This window comes from Artibeus jamaicensis, unplaced genomic scaffold (assembly GCF_021234435.1).
Source record: "Artibeus jamaicensis isolate MK-2021 breed Jamaican fruit bat unplaced genomic scaffold, CSHL_Jam_final contig_332, whole genome shotgun sequence".
In the NCBI taxonomy this organism is placed as follows: domain Eukaryota; kingdom Metazoa; phylum Chordata; class Mammalia; order Chiroptera; family Phyllostomidae; genus Artibeus; species Artibeus jamaicensis.
In genome coordinates this window covers 30,300,152-30,322,115 of record NW_026521788.1, presented here as the reverse complement: position 1 = coordinate 30,322,115, position 21,964 = coordinate 30,300,152, and the positions used below count along the sequence as shown (strand labels likewise).

The following is a 21,964-nucleotide window of genomic DNA, read 5'->3' as shown; positions in this document are numbered from 1 at the left end:
GCTATTGAGGACTGGATTAAATGAGCACAAGAGATCCCTCGATCCTTTGAGAGGTGTGCCTATGCACACATGGACATGCCGCACAGGTACATGTGCACACATGCTCTCACACACACACACACACGCACACAGAGCTGGGATGGCTTTGGGTCCCAGGAATCCCCACTGAGTCCCAAGAGCCCTGCACCGCACTGCCTTTCCCTCGAGGTGTCTCTCCGGCCTGGCATCAGGGTGAGAGTCCTGGTCCCTCCTCCTCCAGCTCAGACTCCCTCAGCCCCAAACCTATAATCACAGGCAAGGAAAATGACAGCCTTGTTCAGCAGCCACCCTCAGCTGATGGGCGGGGAGCCGGGCGGTGGCCATGGTGGTGGCTGGAAGTCAGGCCTGGGACACAGAGCTGCCGAGTCAGGGGAGGTCAATGGCGGGGGACAGATGCCATGGGCACCGTGGGCTTTGAGGTGGGCAGACGATGAATGAGAGGGAAGAGGGGAGGGGTGGGCACGAGGCCCAGGGCTGGCCCAAGGCTGGCTCTCTGCAGGACAAGGCCCAGAGAGGGTCAGCAAGGGGTCATGACCCTGGAACCAGACGCACAGGGCCCGAGCCCCTGAGGCAGGCTGGCCTGACCCCTGGAGGAAGTCAGACAAGCGCTGCCCTCCGTCTGGGGCTTGGGAAGCTGCAAACACACTGATTCCAGGGAGACTGGGTCAGGGCCTGGAACTCTGCATTTTATTTTATTTTTTTTATTCCTTTATTTTAGAGAGAGGGGCAGGGAGGGGAGGAAGAGAGGGAGAGAAACATCTATCAGTTTCTTCTTGTATGTGCCCCGATGGGGGACTGAACCCACAACCCAGGCACGTGCCCTGAACTGAGAACCAAACAGGTCAGGGGGCAGGGACCCTGATTTTAGAATGAGCCCATGGAATGGCAGGTGGCTGCTTGGGAACCCCGGATTTCCTCAGCCCCGGGAAGGAGCTAGGGTTTCTCCTGCCTAGGCTGCCGTTCCCCTCAGCCCCTACCTCCATTTGGTGTGAAGGCAAGGCCCTGGCCGGGCCATGGACACTCTAATCACATCTGCCAAGCTTCACTGCTCACCATTTGTCTCCTCGGAGGCATGTGGCCCGTTGGTGGGTAGGGCTGCAGGTCTGTCCCCTTCCACGGAGGCCCAGTCAGCAAAAATAGGGTGAGCCTGTGAGCACTCCTCCTGGGCCCTCCCCACCAAGGACAGCTGACAAAGAGCTAAAATCTGTCCCCAAACTTCCTGGGCTCTCCATCCAGGGCCATGTGGACACCTGGCCCATCTCAGGAGGGAACTGAAGGTGCGGTCTCCTGGCAAAAAGACACCTGCTCCACGCCCTGCTGCCCTGACTCTCCAAGGCCCGGAGACAAGTCACATGCATTCTCTTGGCCAGGGTTTCCTCATCTGAAGCAGGAAGCGAGAGGAGACTGGACCGTGGCGATGTGCAGGCAGTGAGGGAGCAGCATGCAGGGCGGATGATGGCTGCAATGGAAGCTGGGATGAGAGAGCAGTTGCACGTGTGCCCACAGAGACTGGGCCAGAAGGATGGGGTTGAAGCTGGGTCTGGAGTTAGGGTTGGCTCAAGGTTGAAATTGTAGTTGGTGACAGCGGTGGGTTTCTCTGATTGGCACTGTCTAGAAGAAAAGTCTCCTGTGGGTCCTTGAGCAGGGGCCCTTGGCAGCTGCCTCAGTGCTCTGGATCACACACAGGGACCACTCAGACGGAGGCAGCACTGTTTGCTTGGGGCCGGGGTTGGACAGGTAGACAAGAAGCCAGGCGGGGGAAGTTGGGGCCTGCATGCTTCTCTCTGCCCAAGGACGGTGATCTGGGTGATCTGAAGCCAGGGGGCCAGTGCGAGGGCAGATGGCATGAGTGGCAATTGTTCCACTGGCCTGTCTGCTCAGCGTGCCTGCTCACCCGCTGCCCGGTCCCCACTTGCCATGGCCTCACCAGCCCCTCCCCTGCCCCCCTCATGGGCCAGAGATGGCTGTCGCCATGGCAACCCTGCTCATTCAGTCCAGGATAATGAAGCCAATGTGTTTTTCATTTCCATGAGCTGGAGAATGAGCAGAGCGGGGGAGGGGGCTTTCACCTCTCAGCCCCTCCTCTGGGGGAAAAGGCAGGCTGGAGAGAGTGTGGGGCATGGCTGCTGGAGTCACACACACTAGTGGAAGAGTGGTGAGACCTAAAGCCACCAAGCTCTCACCCCACCACAGCAGTCATGTGGCTGGACAATGCCGGCTAAAACAGCCAATGCCCAGACCAAGAGAGGTGGCCTGCAGCCAGGCAAATGGGCTCCATTTCTAGCTGTGTGACTTTGGGTTAGTGACTTTATCTCTCTGGTCAATACAACCAGGTTTACCAAGCATTTATTGGGTCTTTTCAGAGTCTCTGGCCTTCTGCAGTCCTCAGAGATCAAGAGCAGACCCAGACGGACCTCCTGTTTTCCACAAGCCCACCGGCTCTCAGGAGAAGGAGCTTGTATGGGCACATTTCTCGGCTTATAAAAATGAGGTCAGTAACTCTTACTTGTTGCTGCCTATCTTTGAGTTACTATTGTGGGAGACTTATATGAAGGTATGCATGTGAACGTGCCTGGTGCACACAGTGGGTGCTTTGTAAGTGCTAGCCTCTCTTTTCTTCATCTGGGGTATATGGCCTGCAGCACAGAGAGCACAGAAGTTTCAGAAGGTCTCATGTGTGAGTCGGCAGTCACAGCTGCCCTAAAGCCTGTCCTTCCCTGCATCTGCATAGAAACATGCCCATTTGGCTGGAGGTGAAACTGAGGCCTGAGCAAGTCTGAGCTGGGCAGAGGGCAGGGTGACAGAGTGGTGGCCCTCGGCCAGCTTATCTGTGACAGGGCTTATCTTCAGACCAGACAGGGAAGAGCAGGGCTGTCTGGGAAACCCATAGTCCACAGTCACTGCCATCACACCCCCTCCCCCAAACTTTCTCCAAGGGCAGGAAGCCAAAAGCACTCACGCAGAAAACCCCGGCCTGTCTCTCCCCAATAATTCAATCACCTTGGAGGCCAGTGGCCCTCTCTCCTGGCTGGGCTGACAGATGAGAGGAGGAGGGAGGGGAGGCATCATGGGGGAGGGGGTGGGAGACCAGGGAAGCCGACATGGAAAAATCAGAGCAGGGTTTGAAAAATGAAGAAATAAACCTGCCAGGATGGAGACAGCCTCAATCCGTCCTCCATAAAGCTGTCTTAGGGCCACCAAGGACGCTGGCAGGTGGAGGAGGCTGGAGATGGCTCCTCCTGGGACTCTCACGGCCCCCACCCAGCTGGGCTCCAGTCCCTGACCAGTGAGGGGTCAGAGAGGAGGGAGGCTGGGATGGCTTGTGGGTTAAAAGGCGCAGGCCTGTGGGAGGTGTTCTGTGGGGAGAACAGGGCTGGGAGGGGCCACTTGTCCAGATGGCTCACGGAAACTGCACTCAGTAGGTCTCGATGTTGGACTGACTGGTAACGGAATGTGTAGCTATGTCTTCAGGCAGACAGTGAGAAGGACTACGTAGCAGCCTGACCAGACACAAAGACTCAGATAGGGCCCATTCACCCACGTGACCATTTCCCAGCAGGGAAGACAGGCCAGACAGGCCCAGAGCCCTGGGGCAAATCAGAGCTGCTTGAGTTCTGCAGCCAGGGGTCCAGGAAAGGCCGCCTTCACCACGAACTGCAGGGTTGGGCCGCTCCCCCACCACGTCCCTGACAGTGCCACATCGAAACCAGCTCAGGCCAGGGGCCAGTAAGATTCATGTTTTCTAGGAACATTGACTGACTCTGAAACCTGCTCATAACCTAAGACCAAAAGACAAGGAGAGAAAATTATAAAGTGACCAGAAAGAAACACACCAGAATGTGGACCAGGATGACTTCTGGGTGGGAAGATTCTGGGCAGATGTTATTTTTCTTTTTTCAAGTTGCCTGTGACTTCCAGGCCTCTTACAATAAGCACGCATTACTTTTACAATAAGGAAAAAGGGACGTTATCAGAGTTTAAAATAAATAAGTCACTCCCACTAAATGCTACTTGTGCTAGGTTCTCCATTCATAGGACATAGTCAAAGAAACTGGCTGGACTGAAAAGTAGCTTCACTTAGGCACAAATGTCTACCCACAGAGCCTCCCTCCGTGGCCTGTGGACCCTGTGAGGCCACTCCAGGAGGGACGGAGGGGACCAGGGCTACCTGACTTTGCTGTGTGACTTTTTAGGTGAGTCCTGCACCTTTCTCTGCACTGGTATTTTCCTCTTGCCCTTCCCACCTCACGGGATGGCTGCTGAGGATTCACGGGTCTGGGCAGGTTTCAGCTAAACTTGGAAGACTACATGAATTAGGGTTGAGGGCTTCTCTGGAGGGGCACTGTCTGGGCAGACGGGGCAGTTGAGGTGCCTCCAAAGACCAGGCTGGCTGGGGCAGGGTGGAGGAGTGGCTGAGCAGCGCCAGGAGGCCAGGGGCCAGCTTTCATCCCCTGTTTACAGTGGAAACACAGATTTGAAAAGGTTTCACTTTTCCACTGTTTTTGTGGCAGTGCTGTGGGGAGCAGGGCTTCCTGAGAGTGAGGCCAGCTTTCCAAGGCCACACCGAGTCCAGCCCTGCACTGGCCTCCGGCAGGAAACACCATGTTTTCAATTTACGGGTCCCTGCCAGGCCCAGTGAGTGGCCTGCACTCCACCAGCCTGGCTGTGCAGGGAGAGCCGTTCCCGGCCCTGCTGCAGCTGGGAATCTGCCACTGGCCGGGTGGAGCTCCAGGGGCTCCAGGGACCCCGGGAACCTGAACCGGATCCTGAGAAGACTTGTCCATGGGCAGCTCCGGCCTGGTGCCTGGTGCAGTCTGTATGGTTTGTAGCAGCTGAAGCACCTGGTGACTCCTCTCTACAAACTCCTATCCCTCACCTCCTGGCTCCTACATCAGTGAGTCCTACTGTCTTGCTGGACAGAAGGCAAATTGAGACCCACAGAAAGAAGAGGCTTCCAATGCCACCAGATTATTAGTGAATAAGGAATAATCTCGGCCCAGACTGGCAGATCCCCAACTGAGCCCCCTAGCAAAGTAGGACTCTCCTGCTTCCCTATGGTAGCGATGACAGCTGACCTCCACCGCACACCTATGGGCCAGGCACCATCCTTGCACTTAAACCACAGAACAAGCCTATGAGCCCTCTGACCGTCATCTCACAGATGATAGGAAGTGAGGCCCAGAGGCTTAAGAAATTCACTAGGGTCATTTGGCTGGTGACCATGGAGCTGGGAGTCCCAGACTGCACCGCAAAGCTGTCCCTCTCAACACCTTCCTGGTGCTGCTCTTGGCTCTGTTCCTTGGTGTTTAAAGCTGCCCTTGTCCAGGCTGGCAGAAGGCCTCGCTACCATGCAGGCTGCCAGCAAGTCCCACCATTGGGTGCTTCTGGAAATTCCCGGTGAACTGAGTGATGCCTGCAGCAGGGTGTTCATTCAGCTGGTGCGCACTGAAGGCCTTGGGCTATAAGGATGGGCAGGGGCTGTGCTCTGGCACTGAGGAGAGCTCGGACTGACGCCTGACCTCCCCACTGCACAAACAGTGAGCCCGTGCAGTTCTGATGACCTCCGCTTCTCTTCCCCACTGCTAGAACATCAGCGCCGTGAGGAAGAGGACGGGATCTCCTATGTACTGAGGTATCCCAAACACTTGGAAACGTGCCAGTAGATAGTAGTGCTAAGTAAACATCTGTGGAATGACTGAGGGGTGGTGGTTGGGTGGGGGGGGGCTCTCTTCACACAGTGGGTCTGAAGAGACCCGGAATCTCTTCCCATTAGCCACATTACTATGACGGTCCCCGGCGGCCCCGTCCCATAGCACCGTCAGGGCTACCAGCCAGGCCCCATCTGCACAGAGCCCTGCCAACGCCCCACTTCTCCCTTTCTGGGACTCACTGAGTTCCAGCACTAAACAAAGGGCACATTTTCAGGGATCAAAATCCCTTGCTTGTTTGTTTGTTTTTCCATGAACTGTCCCCTCCCTGCCTCTTCCTGTCCAGGGCATTTCTGTTCTCAAACAGGAGCCACTTTCTAGGTGGGGGATGGCCAGGCTCATGCTGGCTCCCTGGAGTCCTGAGAGTCGGGCCAGGGAGGCCCAGTGCAGACATGGACACAGGGCCTTCTCATCACCAGGGGAGAGAACACCAGAGCTGCCAACGAGGAGGGCGCTCAGGGCTCCAGCTCCAGGCTGCACTCCTGCTGGCCGGCCTGTGGGGAGCCACACTGTGCCCTCAGAATTGGGAGGAGCCTGTGAGTCCATGGAGGGGGGCGGAGGCTGTGTGTATGTGTGTGTACGTGTGGGGGACATGGGGAATGGGAAGAGGAACATACACACATATAGGCAAGCAAACATGTAGGCACATGCCCAGAGAGGAAAAATATGAGATTAAAAAAAAAAAAAAGAGGGAGCATAGGAGACAAACTAGCACTGACATGGAGTTAGAAAAAGGCCCAGAGACAGAGAGCATCTGTGAAAAGGGCGCCCTCTGGAGTTGTGCAGTGCAACTGCCCTGAGCGGGACAAACGAGAGCTGTGGAAGCAGACGCAGAAGAGATCAGAGAAAGAGACCCCGAGAGTGAAAGGATGAGCACGAGAGGGAGGGCCACAAGGACGGGCAGATGAGCAACCGGGCGAGGCAGACAGGCAGAGAGGCAGCCCTAGGAGCCCGTGGACTGACTGCTCTGGGAAGACTTCCTGCTACCAGCAGCCTCCTTCTCTGTCTGGGAGCTGTGAGGTCGACATACAGGAGCGGAGAAAGATGGGCTGCTGAGACTCAACAGGCCCCACCGTGTCCCATGGAGCCCCCCTTGCCCTTCACCTGCCAAGGCCTAGCAAGGTGCCCCAGGTGGGGCCCAGCAGCCGGCCCTTTCCCTCTCGTACTGCTCCTTCCCTTGAGCTCAGAGAGAGGCCTGGGGAAGAGAGTCAGACAGAGCGAGAGGCGGGCAGGCACACAGAAGCTGCTGCATTCACCCCTTCAACCACCTGGGCCCCTTTGGATGAGCCCTTCCCATCTCTGGGCCTCAGTTTACTCCATCCAGAGGAGGTGGGACATGTTGGTTCCTTAGCTCCTGTAATTGCTACCACCGTGTGTCTCCAGAATTTCACATTCAGCCAGGGTCTTGTGTGCACTCCATGTTTTTTGTGTCTTCTCTACCTGCCCCTATTCATGAGTGAACTCTTTGAACTCCTCTAAACCCCAAGCCTACTGGACTTTTATTTGAAAGCCCAGGCTTATGAAAGGTCATCTCAGCTACAAAAGGGCTCCCTAAGAGGAGCCCCTGCATCACCCAGGGGACAGGCCCCCTACCAGCCCACAGTCAGTCTCTTCCCTGACATGCTGATTTCGATGAAAGCCCAGTGAGAGATGAAGTGGCTGTGTCTTTCTACAGATGAGAATCTTCACTGGGTCCCATCAAATAGAGGTGCAATCCACCACGGGGCCTCATCGCGGGCCCTTCCTCCTAGTCGCCTCTTTGGAGCCAATGGTTGGGTGGCTGGGGATCACCCTGTCCTCACTCATGCTGTTCCATCCACTTTGTCTCGGCTTTACCTGGCCCTCTGTGGGAGCTCTGTGTCCCGGGTGGCCCTGCAGCCGAGCACACCTGCCCTTGAGAACTGTCCACACTGGGAGAAGCTCTGGGACACATCCTGATACGGGCAAGCCTGACCCATGGCCGTGCTGGCCACTCGAACGCCACCAGCTGAGGTAGGGGAATGTGCCTGCTACGCGCCTCCAGCAAGGAGGCCTCATTCTCTTCCTTTTAGGATAAAGAGGAAGAGCCTCTGAGCAGTCGGGTCACCTGGTCTTACCCAGCTGAAAACTTAGAGTTTACGGACCAGGTCTTTGGGAGACAGAACTAATGTATCTCCGGGAAACCTCCTCTGATCTCCCTGGTTGGCAGGAGGCTCTCCCCCTGCAACAGCTAAAGCCTGTGCTTGGTGCCTTGAGTCTAGCCCAGGACTAAGGCTTGAAAGTCAGACGAAGCTGGCTTTAAATTTTGTATCTACTTCTCAGCAGCTGTGTGACTGTGGGCCTGCTACTTAACTTCTCTGTTCCATAGTTAACTTACTTGCAAAACAGGCTCTATGGACATTAAATTAGATGATATTTATAAAGTACATTAACACAGGCATACCTCCAAGGGTCCTGGTTTGGGCCGTATTCTGCCCTAAGGCTGTGACTTTTCCTATCTCATCCCTAGCCCCATTCAAATCTTGAAATCCTCTGTGTATCATTCTACTCCCATCAGCCTTCTCCAAGAAGCTTTCCATAACCCCTGTTCCCCAGGGACTTCTCCTGAGTCTCAATACTTCCCTGGTCCCAGAGGCACTGGGTACCGCTAATTCTGTTTCCTGCATGTGAGCCTTGGCCTAGAATGTGCACTACCTGAGGGCTGGCAAAGAATCTTCTGGTTCCTTTTTTCCCCAAGAGCTGGGCACAGACCCACACAAACAGTGGGTGCTTACTAAATACTACTGCCTTACTGCCTGCAGATAGAGAGTGTAGGGAGGAGGAACTGGCCTGTGCAAAGGCCTGGGCCCTGTACCAGCTGCCAGGGATGGAGGACTCAGCTGGGCTTCCAGCCCAGAGAGGAGACGGAGCTGCCCGCCCCTAGGCTTGCTGTACAAGAGGGATGCCAGCGGTCAGAGGAGCTCCGGTCCCTTGTGGGAGTGACAGTGCGGCCCAGACTACAAGCCCCAGGCCCTGATGATCATCCCAGGCCAGGGCTGAAGGCCCCGGCAGTGAATAATTCCTTCTCTGTCACCTGCCAGGGCCCAGCCGCCTCAAGTGAGGTCTTATTAGGACAGGGCCGCTTTTTCACCTCTGCTTATTAACTCCCTTGAGCACCAGTGAGTGGAAAATGGGAGGAAGCCAGGGAGTGAGAGCCTTTTCATTTTGGGAGCACGCTGCCCTCTGTGTGGATATTCCTGGAAAACTTCCACGGGGGCTGACCTGGCTGGGGCAGGAGGACCTGGGAGCAGAGCAGTGTCTGTTGATTTAGGCTGAGATTTTGGGTCGAAAGGCCCTGGTGTTCAGGAGCAAGTGGCCCCTTGGTCCCTGTCCTGAGGTGACCCCATCTCTTCCCAGAGGCTGCAGAGCCTGGTTTAAGGCTCAGGTCTGGTGGGGCTGCCCACCCCAGATGGACTGCCCGTAGAAGGGAGTGGCGCGGTCCAGGCGCCAGCCCGTACGCCAAGAGGCATGGGTTCCAGGTCGGTGCCCCACTGTCTCCATGAGTGACCTGGCAAGGTGTGTTCTACTCTGGGCTTCGGTTTTTCCACCTGCAAAAAGAAGGGGCTCCATTGGGCCCTCCTATAGTTCTGACGGGCCAGGCTTCCAAGTGTGTTTAATAAGGCTCCAGGGCCCCTCAGAGGAGTCAGGTGAGTGCATTCGGCCCTGCCTCCCTAGGCTGGCTCCTGGTTAGGAGGCTGGCGCCTGGTTAGGGGTCTGGCTCAGCTTGCAGAAGTGACCTCAGATCTGAGTGGACCTGGAAGATGCCTGCTGATCTCAGGCCTCCCGGAAAGCCCAGGCGAGCCACCACTAAATGTCGAGTCACACCCAAGGAACAGCTTTTCTGTCCCCGGGGCTCTCTGCCTGGCAGGCATTGCTGACCTGAACCCTCTGTGGACAGAGGGGAGGGGGCTGAAAGCCACAGATCTGCCTCAGGGAGCCTGGCAGAGGGACACCAGGGAATGTCCTTCTGATAGTCATGATATTTAAAAAATGATTTTATTATTTTTATGTTCTATCATTATTATAGCATTAACTGAACTCCATGGGAATGAAGATAAATATCATGGAGTTTTACAAGCAGGAAGAGCCCTTGTAGATCAACTAAACCCTGGTTTATTGATGAGGAAACTGAGCCACAGAGAGGGACAGGCCTTTCCAAATTCACTCAGAGAGGTTATGGCACAGTCCAGGGCCCTGTGTCCAGGCCAGCTCCCCACTGCAGGCAGCAGGGTGTCCTGGGTTAAACGTTCAGAGCCATGGGCTCAACTCTAGACCCAGAGAATCCGACTCCAGGAAAGAGGCCTGGGAATCTGCATTTAAGCGAGTGCCTGCATGTTCTGTGTGTGTTGTGTCTCTATCTTGCAGTGTCATCCAGAAAGTTCCCGCTCAAGAGCTGCAGTGAGGACCTGAGTGGCCAGTATCTCTGGGGAGGGAAGTAGCTGGCACCAGAGCTAAGGACACCACTCTCAAGCACATGCCCCCGGGGCTGAGAGGAGGCAGGCAGCTCCCTGAGGGCACTGGTCTACTGTTCAGAGAGAAGACTGGCATAACTCGAGTACCACTCCATCCCCACAGCACTCCTTACAGAGGGGCAGGCTTCTTCCCGCTTTACAGACGAGGGAACTGGCGGTATCAGAGATGAAATCAGTTGTCTAGACTTGCCCAGCTGACAGATAGCAGAGCAGGCATTTGAACCCTCAACTGACTGTTCCTAAACCTATGTCTTAACCACATGTCACCCTGTATCCTTTACCACACTGGAATTTACACGAGTGACCTGTGGTGGTGAGCTCTCCAGCAGGGGAGGTGAGCAAGCAGCAGCTAGAGGAGCCCTGGCAAGCATGAGGTGACCTAGATCAGTCCTCCTGGAGCTGTGACTGAGAACGGACTGAGCTGGCTAAAGGACGCTAGGGTGCTGTTTGTGTGTCTTCTGTGCTCAGAGAAAAATGTTCCACGTTATTTACAGGTCCCAGTTCATCAAAGTCTTCCAGGCTCAATCCTTGGCCACCCTGGAGCTGTGGGCCAGAGGACGGCTGGGCTGGGGGGTGGGGGTGGGAGTCTGGGTAGGGGCAGCTCACCAGGCCACCCAGCGAGAGCTGTCACAGGTTAGACTGTCCCACTGGAGTATGGGCCAGACAAAGGGGGAACCATGGGAGCATTCCACAAGGCTCTGAAGCAAAAATCTTCCCACAGTCTCCAAACGAGGTCCCCAAAGATGTCTCTGGGAAGCAGTGGAGGGTCTCCAACAGCTGGGAGGCAAGATGTTCCACTTCCCAAGCCGGAACTGAAGAAGGGTGGGAAGCACTTACCAGGAAAGACAGATGTGAGGGAAAAGCTTCTGCAGATTCCCATTAACCAGCTCTGGCGGCAGAGGGTGGGTGTGTGTGTGGTGGTGGTGGTGGTGCATGTGCAGTCCCCATGACCCCAGGGGCTCCAGAGGGTTCTCTGAAGCATAGTCTGCCCAACAGTTGGGATAGACTGACCCCTGTGGGACCACACTGAAGTCACTGCCTCCTCCCTGTGCCTGCACTGCCACAGCCCAGAACTGAGGCACCTGACAAGTGGACCTGATACCTAGGAGATGGGGGCTGAGAGGGTAAACTGTGCCATGCAGTACGTGACACTGTTTCTCACAGAGCCTGTGTACCGCCTCAGAATCCTTAGCACTGACATGTCAGGCACTGGGCCGAGGACATGGCTCAGAGCCTGCCTGCGCCTTCGAGAAGCTTACAGTCTATCCAGGCAGACAGCAGACAGCCAGCTGGGAGAAGCAGGGACAAGGAAAGGCTGCCAGGGGGGATGGCTGGGTCTCCCCGGGCCAGCTCAGCGCACGTAAACTCTGCGGCCCCCGATGCTAGAAGACGGCAGCCTCTTGGAGGGGACTCCCCTTGAGGCTGTGGCCCTATTCCTGCCTGCAGTGGGGCCCTCGTGGAGCGAGGACAGGCCCAGCAGCAGCACCTTCTGTGACTTCCACCCGTCCTGTCTGAGCAGGGAGGCAGACGAGTCACCAGAGAGGCAGCAAAGTGCGGCAGAAGGGGGTGTGGGCGACAAAGACGAGAAATGGCTCTGGGGGGTCGACTCTGGAGGGGCTGTTCCACCGCCTACCTGGCTCCTGAGAAACACCTTCGGGTGCTTCTGTCTCTTTCTCTCTGGGGAGCCCCTTCAGGGGGCGGGGCCAGGCTCCAGAAAGCCCATTCCTGCCTGCCCCGGGCAGCCCCCACCCTGTGGGAAACCTCTTTGGGCACCTCTGCAATCCCGACTGCGCCCTGGATGATGTGAGGGGAGTGGGGGATAGGGTCCTCCCTTCATGGGAGGGGCGGGGTGCTGTCACCCTCAGAACCTCTGTACTAGGCTGTGCGCTTGCCATTAGGGACCTGGGAGTGACCGGGGGCAGGACCGACCCCGTGCGGCACAGCCTGTAATAGCCGCCTTGGTCGGGGCTGTTGGGGGTCAGGCGGAGAGGCCCTGGAACACCAGACCCACCGCAGACGGAATGGGAGGAGCCCTGTACTGGGATTGAGGTTCGCTTGCTTGGGTGCCTGCTCTAGTCCTAACTCAGTGTACCTTCCTGACCCGTGGCGTGTGCCTCCGTTCCTTATTGTGGAGTGCAGAAGAGAAGCAGCCTGGCCTACAAAGAGTGTATTTGCTGCGCAAACTCATCCGTGAGACTGCCTTCCCCAGCCTATTTCCCTACCTGTAAAGAAGCCTGGGCCCTCCAAGGCTGTGCTGTCCAGCACAGCAGCCAGGAGCCACATGCGGCCACTGAACGCGGGCATCGGCCACGTGGTGCCTATGTTAAAGTAACACCAGGTTTCAAAGACTTAGTAGGAGAAAAGAATGTGAAGTGGCCAATGCATTATCATTCCAATACTCAATACAAACTAAAAAGTCTGAGCACTTTGAAGGGCATGAGGACACAAAGGGAAGGGCTGAATTCAGGAGAGTCTGGGGAGGAAATGACCAGGGCCTCGGAGAGGTGGAGGCCATGGGGGCACTATGGGGGCCACGTGGGGACAGAGGCCATGGCTGACCGTGTGGAGAAGGCACAGCTTGAGGACGGCTCCAAGAGGTCCAAGCCATGCGGCAGCAGGAGGGCTTTCGAGGCCGGAGGAAGCGTGGGAGCAAAGGTGTGCCAGTACGAACGTGTGCTAAAGGTGAGGGTGGTGGGCACAGTGGGCCCAGGGCACCGACAGACGATGCTAGTGTGTGATCTGGCCATGGAAGGAGGCCGGGGCCAGATGGTGGCGCTTCACACGCCAGGCTGAGTGGGCTGGGTACACAGCAGGCACTCCAGGAAGGCGGGTTGGCCAGGGACGGGACCCAGGGAGCTCTCGAAACAGCATCCAGGTGAGTGGCTGGATGAGGGGCGCCCAGGTGAGGGGCGTCTGGACACCAGCACTCACTGGCCCACCTCACAGATCACCAGGACTTCCCGAACTGCTGTTCTCCAGGAGCATCCCCCGCCACTGTCTCATTCTCCCCCTGGGGAGGGCAATTCATTGATTCATGAGCATACGTCCACTCTCGTCAGGTGGCCAGCTTCTGGACACGTCACTGCTACTTGTAGCAGGAATTTCATTAGTGCTGGAGGGAAACCGGGTTTCCAACCCCATTAGTGGGTGCGGCCCCCTCATGGTCTCCTGCTCCAGCCCGTGGCCAATGGCCCATGTGCCCAGGGCAGCACAGGGCAATGTCAAAAGCAGATGCCTTACAGCCAGGAGATTGGGCTCTATCCTAAGAGGCTGGCACGATGGGTCCATGGGGAGGTATGGTGCCCACCCCCGGCACTTGGTGACACCCAGTACACAGCCTCCAAGCAGCTAAAGTGCCGGGTGCTGCCTTGAACACCTCCAAAAAGCTGTGTGGGGTGAGGGAGCTGTGTGATGGCCAGAGCTGGATCAACAGGTGAAGGGTGGCAGGTCGGGAGCCCAGGAGGTCTCCGTCCTGCTGAGTTCTGGTGATGATGGAGGTGGCGACAGAGCAGATGTGCGGCTTGGACACCTGGCAAGGAGTGGCCCCAAGGGAAAGGACAGAGGAGGTGAGAATGTCCCAGGACTCAGGGAGAAATTCGGGAGTGGGGTGTGAGGGGAGCCTCAGACGTGACAGGACAGGGAGAGGTGGCTGAGCTCAGAGGAGGCAGAGCAGGGCTGGCTGTGAGAGGAGCGGAGGGGCAGGAGAGCAGTGCTGCACAGAGAGTCGGACAGAAAGACACCGTCCCGTGGAAGGGCAAATACACACACACACACACACACACACACACACACCACCCCCCGAGCTGGGGTTGGGAGGCCAAGGAGAGAAGAAGTAGGGAAACAACTAGGGCCAAGTGTGCCAGACTGCCCAGAGGACCCCCTGAGTAGTAGGTGTCCCCGCCAGGGGGCACTGGGCCCACCCAGACATGTCAGAGCAGGCACTCAGGGGCTGGCAGCCCAGGGCAGGAGGCAGGGGCCTCTAAGCGATGTCTCCTTCCCTGAATGTGGGGAGCTGCCAGAACGACCAGCAGGGGGACAGGAGGTCAGCGCTCTTGACCTGGGCATGCTTCCCCTCCAGGGTCCCTTAGGAGCTTATCTTGTCCCACCACAGTCAAGTCTGCCACAGTCCAGGCAGTGACAGGGCCCCGCTGGCCAGTCTGAATGTGAGGCCGGAGCCACGCCTTGTACAGCGATAGCTTGAGATGCCAGGGTCTTGATGGGAGCCGTGCGTGGGGGATAGGATGGGTGCCACTCACATATGGATGGATACTCTCCTTCCCTTGCACACTCACACATATTTACACGCACATCCTCATATTCATTCATGGCACACACCAGCACACACCCCCCCTACACATGCTCCTCGTCTCCAAGGAAATAGGCACCAAAGCGTGTGAGTCCTGCACGGGCAAACCCACACTTCAGTCGCCTCCTCTGGCGTAACTAGGGGTCTCTGGGAAGGGGCTCTAAAGAGGGGGTCTGCCCTGTCTGCCAGTCCAGCCTCCCCAGTATCCACCTTAGAGAGCCTCATGGGCCGTCCCAGACTCAGGAATGCCCTGAGCCCCTCAAATCTGCTGCCTGAGTGTCCTATGCAGTCCTAAGGCCTCAGCTTGCATGCTTTTTCAGTGATGAGGAACTCACTATCTGCCCAGAAAGCAGCTTTAAAAAAATCTCCAGATAGTTCAGACTCTTGGGAAGTTAAACTTGAGGATGTGAAGGAGACAGTGTGGTTGCCGCCAAGAAGCTTGAGCCGTGGGCCGGTCCACTGGGCAAGACTATCTTTTCACCATTAGTTTGGAAAGTGACAGGGCTGACCCATCACCCTGGCTGTCACTCTGAATTATAACAGAACCAGAGAAAAGACGTCCTCCAACCAGTACCCCCTCCTTGACTTATGATAGCTAACAAGGACCCAAGATAAGCTTTCATTCATTTACTCACTAAATATCAGCTAGGTACTCACCATGTGCTGGGCACTAGCATGTGGTAGTGAACAAGTATAATCGTTTAATATTCTGTTCTAGCCTGCCCTTCACCCATTTAACAGGTGGCAGAGCTGAGTCCAGGGAAAGGTGGAGACTTACTCAAAGTCACACAGGGAGCCAGGGGTCCGGGTAGAGCCTCAAGTGGGCTGCTGCAAGTACTGACCATCTGCCAGCCTCTGGGAAGAAGGGACAAGGCCGCCGCCCGCCATTCCCATCCCCAGTGTTTCTCGGACACCGAGGTGCTGATTACCAGCCTCGCCTTGGAGTGGATTTCTTTTCTTTCCTTTTTCCACCAAGGTTTTCTGTTCCTTTCTTTCTTTTCTTTTTTCTTAAAGAATATACTCTAAGCCGCTCCTATGATTAATTACCAGCTGCCTAATGCTCCGCCACTGGCAATTTCTGGAAAGGGAATGAATTACCTTGAAAAACATCCGAAGAGAGAACCCACCGTGAAGGAGAATTTCAAAGGTTACCTCCCAATTAGCAGTGGGTTCCCGCAGCCTTACTGAGTTGCCAGCAGGCCCTCCAGGGAGGGGCGGGCTGCCAGCTTTCAGGGGCCACCCTCTAGCTCTGAGGGCGGCCGGGCGTGAAGGTCTGGGCAAAGGCCACGAGGCAGAAATGGAGGTGGTTTCCTGAGCACCTGCCGAGAATCTGCCTCGTGGCTCCACCCCTGGCCTGTCAGGTATCCTGTGATGCTTAACTCCGAGGTACCATGGTTCAAATCTCCACTCCCCCACTTACAGCTCTATGGGTTTCTGAACCACTCTGGGACTCGGGAGAATGAGGCATTAAACACACCTCCTCAGGGTAACTGTGGGGGAAATATGTGTTTAAGGTGCATAGTACCTGGTACACAGTAGACTCTCATTAAGCTATACCATTTAAAAATACACCAGGCTTCTAAGTATCCTCACAACAGTTCTCTCAGCTATGTTGGTATAATTAGCCTCATTTTAAGATGATAACCGACTGTCCTAGAAGGGAAAGGACTAACCCGAGGTCACACAGCTGACTGCAGGGAGGAAGACCAAGACCTGTTCCCTCGTTCCTGAGCCAGAGTGAAGCAGGGAGGGTCCCCACGGCTTGCCTGGCCCTGCCTCTCGGCACAGTGGGGGCGGAGTGAAGCCGAAGGCAGCAGGGAGACAAACCAGCAAGGCCTCGGGCCAAGGCGAAGACTCCAGCTCCCCCAGCTGGGCCGTAGAATCATGGCCCAAAGGGCCCTGGCTCAAGTGAGCACCTCTGGGAAGGCTTCTCTTGTCTAGGTTGGGAGCCACAGAGGGGGATCACACCAGTCGCCCTCTGGCACAAGGCCAGGTGTGATCACCCCAGAAAGGCCGATTTGTGATAAGACACCCTGGTGTCTAGGCCGAGGGCCTGCCTGCGAGGCTCGGCCTCAGGACCTCAGAAGCTCCCTAGGGGCCCGAGCGCCTGTCTCAGGCTGGAGGGCCAGTGCGTGTCGTCCTGGCATGTGTTGGTTCCTAAGGACACTGGAGCATGTGGGAAGAAGGAAGGCCCCAGTGCCCTTGAGGAAAACAACGACATACTCTGAGCATTTACTGTGTGCTGGGTGTGCCGTGCAGGTGCCGCAATCCCGATCCTTCTTTTACAGACAGGTAAACTGAGGCACAGAGAAATGCACAAGGTGATGACGGACAAGTGGCAGAGCTGGGATTTGAATGCAGGCACTCTGACACCAGCCCCCAGAGATGTGTGAGTACTCAAGGGCACACCTCCGTGTATTTTCGGGAGAGAAGAGAATGAGGTAACCACAGCCCCCATTTCAGTGAACAGGCCTCTGCTCACCCAGGTCTCCTCCTGCGTGGCGGCCGTGCTGCTCAGCGCACGAGGCCCACACGCCATGGGGTTGAGTGGTATATAGACAGGGCTGCCATGCCAAGGCTGGGAACACAAAACCTGCCCCTCTCCCTGACTGGACCCCCTACACTTCCCCTTAGGAGCCTCTCCAGAGAAAGACCAGGCCCATGAGGCCCCTGGGGGCCCTTTTAAGGGCTGACAAGGTCTCACCAGGGTGGCTGTACCCAATTCTGCCTGTGAGGGCTGAGGCCCCGGTCAAAGCACAGTGTGCTGGGGTCAGTACCCATCCCTGACTCAGGACACAGCTGTCCCTTCCCCAAGCAGTGGGCCAAGCTGATCCCGCCAGCTCTGCTGCACACCTACCTCAGTGACCTGAGAATCACCAGCGTCCCACGTGCCGGCCAGCAGATGACGGTGCCTCTGCCTCACTCCAGCTCCATCCTGCTGCAATGAGAAGGGATGGTCAGCAGGCCCACTCTTGGCTCAGGCCCTGGAGCTGAGCTTGCTGCTACAGCCCATCCACCCACCTGCTGGAAAGTTTACTGCTGGCAAAACCGAATCATCACCATTCCACAGATGGGGAATCTGAGGGACCGACAGGAAGAGGGGCATAATGACAGGGTGCCCAGGCGCAAACAGGCCCTTGACTCCCCACATCTGTCAGTTGCCAGCTATGTGATTATGAATATACTCCTGGCCTCTCTGGGTTTCAGTTTCCTCACCTGTCAAATGGGATCACAATCTCTCTCTCAGGAATTCTGGGATGATCTAAGAATATATGGTGACCGAAGCACCAGGCATTCATTCATTCATTCGTTCACTCACTCAATAAACATTTAACAAACACCAGAGCTGTGAACAGGATAGTGGTACTTGCCCTGATAATGAGCAAAGAATCAAGTAAGTAGTGTCTGCCAGAAATAATGAGTACAGGGACTATGCAGCATAGACTCCAGGTTCAGGGGGGCCTCTTTGGGGAAGTAAACTTGAAGGATCAGCCAGAGAAAAGCAGGTCAAGATGCATGGAACAGCATTTCAGGATGAGGGAACAGTTTATGTGAAGATTCCAAGACAGGGGGGAAAGCTCGGTCCAGTGGAGGACTTGAGAGTGGGTACTGTGGTGGGTACACTGGGTGTGAAGGGGTGGAAGGGGGAAGAGGCCCAGACACCCCTTCCTTCCGGTGGCTCGGGCTTCAAGGAAACAGTGGGGCTGTAAAGGCATGATTACCTTTGTTATGGGGGGGGGTCCAGCTGGCCCATCTTTTCCATAGGCCCCTAGTTCTCTCTCTCCCCCCCATACCCTCTTGGTCCCATGGCAATCTAGGAGGAGCAGACCCAAAGGCCAGGCCGTAGGGTAGAAGCGCGGAGCCCTCATTTGAGTCCCGGCTGTGACGGCGCCCTACTGGGTGGCTCCAGCCAATCGCCATGTTCCTTACAGCTGTGTGCCCTGCTCTAGAAATGGGAAACCTGACAGCAGGGCTGAGCACAGCTCAGACTGAGGCCTGTGGCTAACTGTGGAGAGGGAGTGCGCATACACCATAGTAACCGTGGGCTCCCACATGTCCCGGGGGCTGGCAGAGGCCTCTGACCGAGGCCACACCTCACTGTGCAGCAGGCAGGGCTGCCGGGGAGAAAAGCGGGCTCCCGCTCTCTGAGAGGCACCGCAGCTTGGCGGTGGAGATGTGGGCTCAGGAATATAAACAGTCTGGTCCACGTCCTGGTTTCATCTTCTTACCGAGTGGGTGCCCTTGGGCAAGTTTCTTAAACCTCTCAGTGCCTCAGTTTCCTCACCTGTGGGAAGGGATGCAGGGATGAGGAGGGACCTCCCTCAGAGCTGTACAAACTGTATTAAGTATGTGACACGCAGGCAGCTTTCAGAGATGCCAGCTGAAGCAAAAATTACCTGGCCGGGGCTGGCACAGGGCTCTATGGTGTGGTGGGTCCCTGAGCCCCGAGCTCCCAAAGCCACCATCCCCACCTCAGCATAGATAAATGTCTTCATGTCCTGACCCTTTGTCCCTGGCAGTCCCCAAACTCTGCTCACCACGGGAACACAAATGGCCCTCGAGTTCATTGAATCCTGCTCTCCAATTTTACAGAGGAGGAAACTGAGGCCTGAAGAGGGGCAGTCACTGCACCCCTTCCAGGGTCACGCAGCAAGTCCACTGACTTGGGCAGAAATGGAATCAGCCTCCTGCTTCCCTTCTGCCCCCAGCTCGGGCCTTTCCTAACGGCAAGCCGGCCCACAGACCCACGGACAAAGAGAAAATAATTATTTTGGCAGCCGAGACAGAAGCCAGAGCCGGAAAGCGCTCACTCACTCCGTGAGCATTGTCCAGGCCCCAGGGAGCGACGCCCGCCCATCCTGCCGCGCAGAGGCCGTCCGGCTCACGCTGCGCACGTGCGCCTCGCCGCTCCCAGCCACCCCGGTTCTTTGGTGCGGGCTTGTGCAAAGGGACAGACACGCCTGGCCAAGATCACGTGGTGAAGGCACCGCAGCAGGGGCGCCGAGATGTGATTTGGGCCCTGGTGGGGGACAGACCCCCTTCCTTATGGCCCTGCCTTGGACCCCCACCTGGGAGAGACAGAGCAGTAGGATGCTGGCCTTTATTAGTTGTGTGGTGGCTTCTGCCTGGAATGTTTCTTCAACCACTGATAAAAGGCTGTGCTGTAGAAACTAAGCTAGAATCTCCAAATTAGGCTCGAGGCCCAGAGAGGTTCCATAACTTCCCAAGGTCACACGTCGGTAACAGGGAGCTGAAGAGTAATCGGAACAGAGCCGTGACATGAGCAGGCGGTCTGCTCCTACTCGCACTCTGCCCACTAAGGTGACCAGCCAGGGAGCCCGCACCCTGCCCAGCCCTGGAGCCGCTCAGCAGTGCTGCTCGGAACCAGTGCTGGGCACGGGGTGGGGGACTCAGGCCTGGGTCAGGCTGTGTCATTCAGCCCTCACCTCGGTGACCTGAGGTGAGGCCACACGCTGTGCGGGCTTGGCCACCTGGTGAGACCAAGAAGAAACAGTGGTACGAAGCAGGTGTCCTGCTCAGAGCCTGACCAGACCATAGCCATGAACAATGCGGGTCCGCTGCAGGGAAGTGTTTTCTGCTTAAAAGGTACTTGGTGCCATGAAGTGGGTGTAGCCTAAGCCTCAGGGCCTGGTGGGGGTGGTGGGGCCACCCAGTTTCCCCTTGGGATGGCGCTCCACTGCCCAGAGTGTCCTCTGGGTGTCCCCAGCTCAGGATTCTCACTCTGGGGGTGGACCGAGGAGTGGGGCCCTGACTGCAGAGCAGCGTCTGGCTGCAGGGCGGCATCTGACTGTGAGGGCAGGACGGGGCGGTGTGCAGACCGCAGGCTGAAACCTGCCTTCACTCTCACTGCATGTCTGAGCTCCCTGGCCAGGACAAGGCAGTCATGGCACCCACTCTGCAGAACAACACAGGGTCTGGGACTCGGCAGAGGTCGCTTGGATCCGAGATTGTGGCAGGACCCAAATGGGTTCTCCCAACCACATCCACCTTCCCGTCCCCTTCAGCTCTCGGGATCCCCTGGGAAGAGCAGGGTATGGGCTTGGAGGGAGGCACCAGGCCAATCTGGCTGGGGCTGAGGCTGGCCCAGACAGATGCAGGGCTGACCCCAGATTCCTGGGGCAGAGGTGTCTGCACCACAGGGCGTCCCAGGACGTGGGCACCAGAAGGCTCTGTGCCTGTGGTTCCAGCCTGAAGCTAAGTGACTTGTTTTTCTCTATGGCTGTCAAGGGTTGGGGCCCACATTCTGGGCTGGAGCCCTGGCCCTGTCTTCAGTGGTGAGGTTGAGGGGAAGGGTGGGGAGAGCTGGGTTTGAATCCCTGCTTGCCCTTTATGGTGGGTGATCTGAAGCAAGTCATCGGCACCTCTGAGGCCCCATCTTTGCTCTAAGCAAGGGCTAATTGCTCCTCCAGCTACTCATCTACAAGGGGAGGCTCTAGGCTGCCACACAGAGCCTGACCTTGACCTACCCACAGGTCAGACTACCCCAGTAAGGTCCATATGGCAGGGAGCTACACTGATGGCACTTGTCAAGAGTTCAGGGCTCCTGTCACCTGCTGCTAAATTATACAGAAGTGCCCCTCACGCCCTGGTGGCTGTGAGGGCTTAACAAGACTTTGGGTGTGTAGATACAGGTGCCATGGAGTAAGGAACAGGTCAGTGAATGGTGGCTATTAAAGTCTGGGGGAGGGGTAACTGCTCAAGGTCATAAGTGGCCAACTGTGGGCCAGAACTCGGTCACATGAGCACCCAAACCAGATCCAACCTGCTGCTCCACTGGCGAAGCTGACCTGAACCAGCTCTGGCCACTCTGACCCTCCTCACCGAGCGGGAGCTGCAGCTGTTGTGATCTCCTTCTTACAGATGGGCAAGCAGCTGCTGGTCAGGGTCGAACAGCCGGAGCCCCGTCTCTGGCCCTGTACAGAAATGGTGGCCTCGGACGGAGCTCCCAGGCTCTCTGAGGTGACATGGGCTCCCCCACCCTGAGACCCACTCGGGGAAGCCTCCCCTTATGTGACCCTGGAGCAGGCCCCGTCCTCCCCTGGTGGCCAGTGCTGGCTCCAGGAGCAAGGCAAATATTTACCCCGATGGTTATCCAGGCCTTGCCGGCTGCCCCGCCTCCCGCATTCCTGGAATACATGTTCCCTGACCTCACCATGCTAAGGGTTTGGGGGAGGCATCCAGACATGGGTTAGAGCCAGACCGAGGAGCATCCTGGGCCTGGTGGAAGCCAGTGTGGTGGCGGGGAAGGGGCCACCTATGCTACCTATGGGCCTCCTCCAGGCAGCTCCTCACAGCTGCTACTAATTGCACACAGAGATACGCACACACACAACCCCCTATACCTATGGAGTGAGCAATTCTGTCTGCCACACACTTGGCAATTCTCTCACTTGCCAGGG

The 21,964-nt window shown here is 56.8% G+C and overlaps 1 protein-coding gene across 6 annotated transcripts in view; it reads right to left on the bottom strand.

The window, feature by feature from the left end:
* ZMIZ1 (zinc finger MIZ-type containing 1) overlaps positions 1-21,964 on the bottom strand; it is a 228,497-nt gene that overhangs the window by 125,794 nt on the left and 80,739 nt on the right. For all 6 annotated transcript variants that reach the window (XM_053663902.1, XM_053663897.1, XM_053663901.1 and 3 more), the window contains one exon: positions 17,401-17,481. The gene's annotated coding sequence lies outside the window, so the exon portion shown is untranslated. The remainder of the gene's footprint in view (positions 1-17,400; positions 17,482-21,964) is intronic.